The sequence below is a fragment of the Elephantulus edwardii genome, unplaced genomic scaffold (assembly GCF_000299155.1).
Source record: "Elephantulus edwardii isolate Elephantulus edwardi_28Jun2011 unplaced genomic scaffold, EleEdw1.0 scaffold00238, whole genome shotgun sequence".
Classification (NCBI taxonomy): Eukaryota; Metazoa; Chordata; class Mammalia; order Macroscelidea; family Macroscelididae; genus Elephantulus; species Elephantulus edwardii.
The window spans coordinates 1,495,273-1,504,575 of NW_006399988.1; the positions used below are offsets into that span (position 1 = coordinate 1,495,273).

General features: G+C 40.2%; 1 protein-coding gene across 1 annotated transcript in view; it reads right to left on the bottom strand.

The window, feature by feature from the left end:
- LOC102848488 (chromosome unknown open reading frame, human C9orf3) overlaps window positions 1-9,303 on the bottom strand; it is a 704,390-nt gene that overhangs the window by 357,838 nt on the left and 337,249 nt on the right. The gene's annotated exons all lie outside the window — the stretch shown is intronic.

The following is a 9,303-nucleotide window of genomic DNA, read 5'->3' on the forward strand; positions in this document are numbered from 1 at the left end:
GGTAAGTGAAAGCAACTTTTGCCTGGACAATTTGATTACCTGCTAATTTCTTCCTTTTCAATCTGTATGCAGAACAGATCATCCCAGACACTGGGCTGTGTGAGGAGGAATGTGGCATCAGGATTCGTGAAAGAGTCATCAATAACCTGCGTTATGCAGATGACACAACCCTGCTTGCTGAAACTGAGGAGGACCTGAAGCACTTGCAGCAGAAGGTCAAGGACTGCAGCCTCCTATATGGATTGAAGCTCAACATCAAGAAAACAAAGATTCTCATCACTGGGCCAATTGGCAGCATCAGTATGGATGATGAAGAGATTGAGATAGTTAACAGTTTTAGTTTGCTTGGCTCCACAATCAACACTCTTGGTAACAGCAGCCAGGAAATCAAGAGATGAATTGCATTGGAAAAGTCGGCTCTGAGGGACCTCTCAAGAGTACTGAAGTGCAGCGACGTCAGGCTGGAGACTAAGGTGCGCCTGATCTGGGCTATAGTCTTCGCAGTTACGTGCTATGCATCAGAGTTGGACAGTGAATAGGGCTGATAGAAAGAGAATTGATGCCTTTGAGCTGTGGTGCTGGAGAAGAGTGTTGAATATACCATTGACTGCTAGGAGAACAAACAGGTTTGTCCTGGAGAGGGTGAAGCCAGAATGTTCCCTGGAGTCAAGGATTCTGAAACTTCGCCTGACATACTTTGGGCATGTTACAAGGAGGGACTGGTCCTTGGAGAAGAACATCATGTTTGGCAGATTGGAGAGGCAGTGAAGGAGAGGAAGACCTTCAATGAGATGGATCGATTCTGTGACTGGAGCGGTCAGAATAAGTGTGTTTGAGATGGCTCGGTTGGCACAGGATAGAACAGCGTTTAGAGCTCTTGTACACAGGGTCGCTATGAGTCGCAAATGACTCGATGACACATAACAACAACAATAACAACAGCAATTTCTTATGGAGAACTGAAAAGCAAAGTCATGGTACCCGGAGCAATCTGAAGGGGAGAACTGATCCTTGCCAGACCACCTACAGAACACTCAGTTTTCCCTTTCCTTTCCCCAGGTGCAAGGAAGTAATAGGGTGAAGTGACAGATTTCAGCATTCCATCCAGTGTGCTGAATCAAATGTACAGCTCCTGCCCCTTTATCTTGCCAATGGAACCTTTTTGTTCCTTCTTTCCAAGATTCATCTTGTGGTCTAGATGACCTCCCTTCTGGCTCCACAGAAAAGAGTGCCCTTTCATGTCTCTCGTCTGGCATCTACTGTACCTAACGTGTGTAAACTTTAAATTGGAGATTGCAGGGTATGTGGAAATATTATTTTGGGGATGTGGGGCTTTCCGTAGTCTGAGATGGGGAAAAAATTCCAAAACCTTGATGAAAACACTCTATCTGGTCAATGTAGCAAGCAGAAAAGGGGATCTCACTTAGAGGGGAAAAGCAGGGCAGTGCAGCTGGCTAACACACTCTGCCACTGCTGTAAGGGTGAAGGTTCAAGTCCACCACGAAGGACCTTATGATAAAGACTTGTCTGAAAACCAGTCACTGAAAACACAATTTTACCCACAGAAGGTTGCCATAAATCATGGCTGTTCTAATAGCAAGTAGACAATGTGTGTTTTCCTCTCACAATTCAGAGTAGCAAACAGACTGCTAGGGCACTGCAGCATGGAGCTCCTGAGGAAGACTTAAGGGCCAGCCCTGCAGATACCTGGGGTGTCAAGCTGTTAGGCACTGTGTGTGTCATATGTCATTTTCATTTCATCTACCTATGAAGCAGATTTTATTTATTCTCATTTTACAAATAATAAATGTGAAGTACCTTAAGACTAAGTGAATGGCCCAAATCACAGAGCTGGCAAGCAATAAGCCAATACTGGAATTTACACAGTCTTAACTTCCATATGCTCTGTCACTGGGGCAACACAGGTGACTTTGGGGTGTCTGTTCCTGCCTGCCTAGGTAACAGTGGTCATGATATTCCTGTTCTAGGAGCTCCACATTCTGTGTCCACCCATGGGAAGCCCCTCACCATGCCCCTGCACTGTATCATGGCCTGAATGGCTTGAGGACATCAATTCCACTCCTTCCTGTTTGGATAGGTAGAGAGCCTCCAAGTGTGATAAAAATGGGAAGACTGGAGTGGAATAAAGACACAGAGTTATCACTGCCCCAACTACTGCGACCAGTGTCCCTACAGAGCCCACAAGGCCTGCCTCTTCATATCTATCCAGGGCTTGGAGGAAGCTCCACCAGATGCAAGGACATACACCTCAGTCTTTGGGATGTGATTCTGGAGCTCATGAAGGGAGATGAGTCATCTGTCTCCCCCAGCCTCTACTTCTTACCATTTCTGCTAAAACCCGATGCCTTTTCCAAATTGTTATTGTTGTTATTATGTCAGAACCTACTCCTACTTGGCCCTCCTGTGAGTTTTCAAAGGCAATTTAATTACACAGGAGGAAAGCAGCTGGTGGATTAAAACTGCACGCCTCTGGGTTGGCAGTACATCTTCTAAGCCACTGGAGGTGGAGCAGCTGAAAGTAGGTCCCAAAGTCAATGGGACATGGGAATAAAGTAAGTAACAAAGTGAGGGACAAGGGAACAGTAAAAATACATAGAAAAAGGAAGGAAGGAAGAAAAATAGAAATAAGTAGCTAACAAAACAAAGAAATGGTTAAGAAGAAATACAAAAGCAACAGGAAGAGAAAAATAAGCTGACAATTTGCATACGAAATATTTAGGAATATCTTTTACTGCATAACTTCCCTCCTACTTCCTTGACTCCAGTTCAATTTCTGGAAGCTTCTGGTCCCCACCAAACAGATTTGATTGTCTTGCTTCTGAAAGAGACAGAAGTAGTGGAGTTCACACTTCATTGATGCCACCTGTCCCTTCATCCAAAGTGAGAATGTGAACTCAGCATGAGCAAAACTCTGAGTTTTTATAGTGAATCTTCTGGTTTTCAAATGGTGGCACAAATATTTTTAAATATACTATGCTAAGACAAGTCTTTGACAGAAGATCTTGCCAGTGCAGTCTTTGATACTTATTCTATTCATTTCTTACCTGTTGCACCATGGATGTTGACTATGGAGCCAAGCAAAATGAAATCGACACTTTTCTCCATCTATCATGACGTTGTCTATTGGCCCAGTGGTGAGGAATTTTGTTTCCTTGATTTTCAGGTATAATACATATTGAGATATATTTTGTCTTTGACCTTCTGCAGAAAGTGCTTCAAGTGCTTTTCACATTATTCAAGCAAGGTTGTGTCATCTGCTTAATGAACATTGTTGATGAGTCTTCCTGCAATTCGGATACCACATTCTTCTTCATGAAGTCCAGTTTCTTGAATGATTTGCTCAGCATTCAGACTGAATAGGTAACAGAGGAAGGATACCTCCATGACATACTGTTTCTGATTTTAAATCATGAAGCATCTTGACTTACATATAGGTTTCACATGAGCACAATCAAATGTTGTGGGATTCTTCTCAATGTTATCCACAATTTATGATCCACATAGTCAGATGCCTTTATATAGTCAATATAGCATAAGCAAGCATCTTTCTAAAGTGCTAAAAAGCAATGAGCCAGTTTAAAGACTAAGATGCACCTGATTATATCCATGATGAATAAGGATGGCAGGAAAAAGCCATGCCTTTGAACTGTGTTGAAGAAGAGTATTGAATATCCTGTGTCTTGCCAAAAGAACATACAAGTGTGTCTGGCAAGCAAGTACAATCTGGATGCTCCTTAAAGGCTGGGATGGTGAAACTTCATTTCATATACTTCAAACATGTTCTCAGGAGGGACAAATCCTTGGAAAAAGTCATGCTGGGAAAGGTGGAGGACCTGAGAAAGACCCCCAAATGTGTTGGTATGCCACAGTGATTATAACAACGGGCTTACACATATCATAAATAATAAAGTTGGTGTAGGACAGGGTAAGGATCATAGGATAGCTATGAGTTGAGGTAGACTCGATGGCACCTTACAACAGAAATAAGGCAAACAAACCTGTTGACAGGAGCTATATATATATATTGATTTCTAGTAATTTTTAACCATTATCTTGGGAGAAGCACTCATGGTTTCTAGTCCACACTGAGGTATTTCTGTTGTTAAGTACAATAGCTCTGAACCCTGCCTATCCTGAGCCAGTCTCACTGATTCCAACATACCTAACCCCACTGTCCCAGGAACTGTGTCAATCTATCTCATCCAGGGTCATCTTCTTCACTGTCCCTCCACCTACCAAGCATGATGTCCTTCTCCAAGGACTGGTCCCTCCGGTCCACATGCCCCAAATATGAGAGATGGAGTTTCAGAATCCTTGCCACTATGGAGAAACTTGGTTTCACCTTCTTTAAGGCAGAATTATTTGTTCTGGCTCTTCATGGTATGTTCAATACTCTTCTCCAGCTACACAACATAAAGGCATAGATTCTTATTCTGTCATCCTTAGTAATAGTTTTGCTCTCTGATGTACAAGAAATAATTATGAAGACCATGGCCTGGATCAAGTGCACCTTAGTCTCTAGATTTACATTGTTGCTCTTCAGAACTCTGATGGGTTCCTTGACAGCAGATTTTTCTAATGCAATTCATCTTTTATTTCCTAACTGCTGGTACCAAAAGTACTGATGTGGATCCAAGCAAGTTAAGTTGGTAACAATCTCAATCTCTTCTTCATCTATCACATTGCTGCCAATTGGCCCAGTGGTAAGAATCTTAGTTTTCTTTATGTTGAGCTTCAATCCACATTGGAGACTGAAGTCCTCAGGTCATCTTCAATTTAAGCAAGCATGTTTTTTTATTTGTAATGCAGGTTGTTAATGAGTCTTCCTCCAATCCTGATGCCTCATTCCACCTCATAAAGTACAGTCTCCCAAATGATCTAATCAGTATGTTTATTGAAAAGGTATGGAGACAAGATGCATCACTGATGCACTTCCTTTCTGATTTTGAACCATGCAGTGTTTCTTTGCTCTGTTTTGATGATTGCCTCCTGGCCCAAGTAGTGCAAAAGTTCAATCAACTGTTCTGGATTCCCATTCTTCTCAAGGTTAACTATGATTTGTTGTGACCTACCCAGTAAAAAGTCTTTGCATAATGAATGAAACACAGATAGACCTTACTCTGGTACTCTTTGCTTTCAGCCAAGATCCATCTGACATTGGTGAAAATGTCTCTAGTGCCTCGGCCTCTTCTAAACTCAGCTTGTATTTCTGGTAGTTCTTTGTCAATGTACTGTTCCAGTAATTTTTTTTTTTTATAATCTTCAAGAGGATTTTGCTTGTGTGTAGTATTAATGACATTGATAATTTTCACACTCTTTTGTATAACCTTTTTTTTTTGAAAGGACTACACATCACTTTTCCAGTCAGTTGGCCAGGTACTTGTTCTCCAGATTCCTTGTTGAGCACATCCAGGGCAGCATCTGTTTGCTGAAATAAGTCAACTGGTATACCATCAATTCCTGGGGCCTTGTTTTTTTGCCAATTCCTTCAGAGTAGCTTGAATTTCCTCCTTCATCACCATTGCCTCTTGATCATATATTGTTTCATTAAATTCTTCTGTGTCAATCAGCTCTTTTTTGGTACAGTGATTGTGTACTCTTTTCATCTTATTTTAAAGCTTCCTGGAACATTAAATATTCTGCCCATCCTTAAGGATTAAATGTCCAATATATGAATCTCATCATAGCTGGATGTAGTTGCTTGCAAGAGACAGGGAAGGCATAAAAGAAGAGCACACATGACAGTGGTAGCAGAGAGGAAAGAGACTGCTCATTTAGTGAGGGAGGCTAGAGATGCCAAAACATGTTTGCAAATCTTACTGTTATGTTAAATTGTTAAAAGGAAAAATGCCAACACACACAGTCCTCTTTGCCTCCAAACAGGGCTCTGGATCATACAATGTTACTTAATTTCTGTCTCGCAGGCCAGAGAGATTAACTTAGATTTCAGCACTATCAGACAGGTGGGGCAATATCCAATTGGCTGAAGGGGCTGTCGTGAACAACTAGGAAGATGTCAGGAGGTGGCGGCACCTACTGGCTCCTCTCATCTAAAATGTTAAGCAAAGCCACAAGTTAATGTCTTGTTTCTCACAGCTAAAGAATCAGAAGCAATCAAGAACCATGACTACCCTGAAATCAATTGTGCCTTGCTACCAGTACCAACTGTTCTAATCAGGACCACAATAAATTAACTTTGGGGGTATAAGAGAAAAATGTGGAAAACCTCTCAAATAGAAAAGAAAAAGACTTATTAGACTGGTTGAAACTAGCAAACTCCCTGAGTTTTAAATCTTGAACCACCACTGAAGTAATACTATACAATGCATTAGCCCAAAAAATAATGTCTATAAACTATAAGTACTGTGCTAATTTTTAAAATCATTGATATGAAACCAATCAATCAATAATGACTCTAAAACAAAGATGAGAATGTAAAAGACAAGGAAACAAGATTAATGAAAATAGATAAACCTGAACAGATATGACAATGGTGATATATCTCCAAGAATGTAACCTATGCTACTGACCTACTTGTGTAGACTTTTTTGAATATGCACAGAAAACCCAATAAAATACTATTTTTTAAAAAGAATAAGAAGTAAAAAGGATATCTGACTGAATTTACCAACTGGATTACAACTACTTTCCCTCTTTGAATCAGTCTCTAGATTCTCACAGATAAAGAAATACTTTGTTTTTTTAAAAAAAGTTATTTAACAACAAGACCCCAAAATAGAAAACTATAGGCCAATATCTCTTATGAACATAGATGCACAAATCCTGAATAAAATACTGGCCAACAGATGCAATGATACATCAAAGAAATAATTCACTATGACCAAGTGGGATTCATAACAGGTATGCAAGGATAGTTCAACAAAAGAAAAACAATTAATGTAATTCATCACATTAACAAAGCAAAGAACAACAACCACATGATCCTATCAACTGATGCAGAAAAGGCCTTTGACAAAATCCCACACCCTTTCCTGATTAAAACACTCAACAAAATAGGATTAGAGGGGAATTTCTTCAACATAGTAAAAAGTATCTATGAAAACCCAAGAGCCAACATTGTTCTTAATGGAGAGAAGTTAAAGGCATTCCCTTTAAGAACAGGAACCAGGCAAGAATGCCAACTCTCACCTCTCTTATTCTATACTGTGTTGGAAGTCTTAGCGATAGCAATAAGACAAGAGAAGGAAATAAAAGGTATCCAATTTGGCAAAGAAGAGGTAAAATTTTATCTCTGTGCAGATGATAAAGGAGAGATCAGCTGGCCCAGTGGACAGAAGGTGATGCTATCAAGCTGAAGGTGGGTGACCTTCAATCTGCGACCCTTGGGCCCATCTTTCATTGTTTTTGTTCAGACATTCCTCTAGGTCGTATAGCCCTGGGGTACAAACTGCCATACAGCAGTAACTTGTGGTTGCTGTGAGGCCAAACACTGTGACACTGATGTGTCAAATGAGTTAATGGCTGGTTATCCAATGTGGACAGAGACTGGGGCGGAGCTCCCTGATTAAAACAAGCTTGGAAGGAGGAGTGGCATACACTTCCATAATAGCTTGCCTCTGGAAACCCCATGAACCTGGAGAGAGGATGAGAGACACCCAGAGTTGAGGAATCTCTTTCATAGGGTCTCTATGAGTTGCCTGCGACTTGACAGCACTTAACAACAACAACAACATGCAGATGCTATGATAGTATACTTAGAAAACCCTAAAGACTCAGCAAGAAAACTATCAGACACAGTGGACCAATTCAGCAAAATCAGTTGGATTTCTCTTACAATGACAAAGAGAATACAGAGCGGAGCTAAGAAAAACAATGCCATTCATAATAGCTAATCATAAGATAAAATACTTGGGAGTAAATCTAACCAGAAGCACAAAGGATCTATTCAAAGAAAATTAAAAAACATTATTACAAGAAATAGAAAGAGAACTGGAGGGGTGGAAGAATATCCTTGCTTATGGATAGGAAGACTCAATATTGTAAAAATGGCAATACTAGCAAAGGCAATTTACACATTTAATGCAATCCCAATATAAATATCAATCCCATTCTTCAAGGAGATGGAAAAGGCAATCTCCAGTTTCATCTGGAATGGCAAGAAGCCCGGAATAAGCAAAGCACTCCTTAAAAATAGAAGAAAGGGAGGAGACATTTCACTCCCTGATTTCAAATCCTACTACACTGCTGTGGTAGTTAAGACAGCATGGTACCGGTAAAGTGACAGAAAGAAACATAGATCAAAGGAATAGAATTGAGAACCCTGAAATCAGCCCATCTATCTATGGCCAACTCATTTTTGACAAGGAGATGAAATCAGTTAAGTGGGGAAATGACAGCCTTTTTAACAAATGGTGTTGGCAAAATTGGAAAACTATCTGCAGAAGACTTAAGCAAGATCCACACCTCACTCCATATAAAAAAATCAACTCAAGGTGGATCATGGACCTAGGACTAAAACCAAGGACTATAAACTCGATCAAAGAAAAGCTTTGAAGAACTTTAGTAGTCCTAATCCACAACATAAAGAGTCTTCCAAGTATCCTGAAAAACCTACAACCAAGAGAAGATAAACTAGATGAATGGGCCCTTCTAAGAATCAAATCCCTAGGCACACCCAAAAACTTCTCCAACAGGGTAAAAAGGGAAGCCACAGACTGGGAAAAAGTATTTGATAATGACATGTCAGATAAGGGTCTTATATCTAGAATTTATAAAATACTTGAGCACCACAACAAGATAAAGGTAAAGAATCCAATGGAAAAATGGGCACAGGATATGAACAGACATTTAATCAAAGATGACATTCAGATGACCAACAAGCACATGAAGAAATGTTCAAAATCCCTAGCTCTAAGAGAGATGCAAATCAAAACAACTATCAGATAGCATCTCACCCCAGTAAGAACAGCAAAATTTAACAGAAGAGCAAGCAACAAATGCTGGCGAGGTTGTGGAGAAACCCTTATTCACTGTTGGTAGAAGTATAAAATGGTGCAATCACTGTGGAATGCGGTATGGCGCTTTCTCAAAAAGCTGCAAATAGAGATACCATTTGACCCAGCAATTCCACTACTGGGAATATACCCCAAAGAGACCATAACTGACACCCAAGCAGATATATGTACACTCATGTTTATTACGGCATTGTTCACAATAGCAAGGAGTTGGAAACAACTTAAGTGCCCATCAACAAATGAATGGATAGAGGAGCTGTGGTATATTCACACAATGGAATACTATGTTGCATTGAAAAACAAGGAA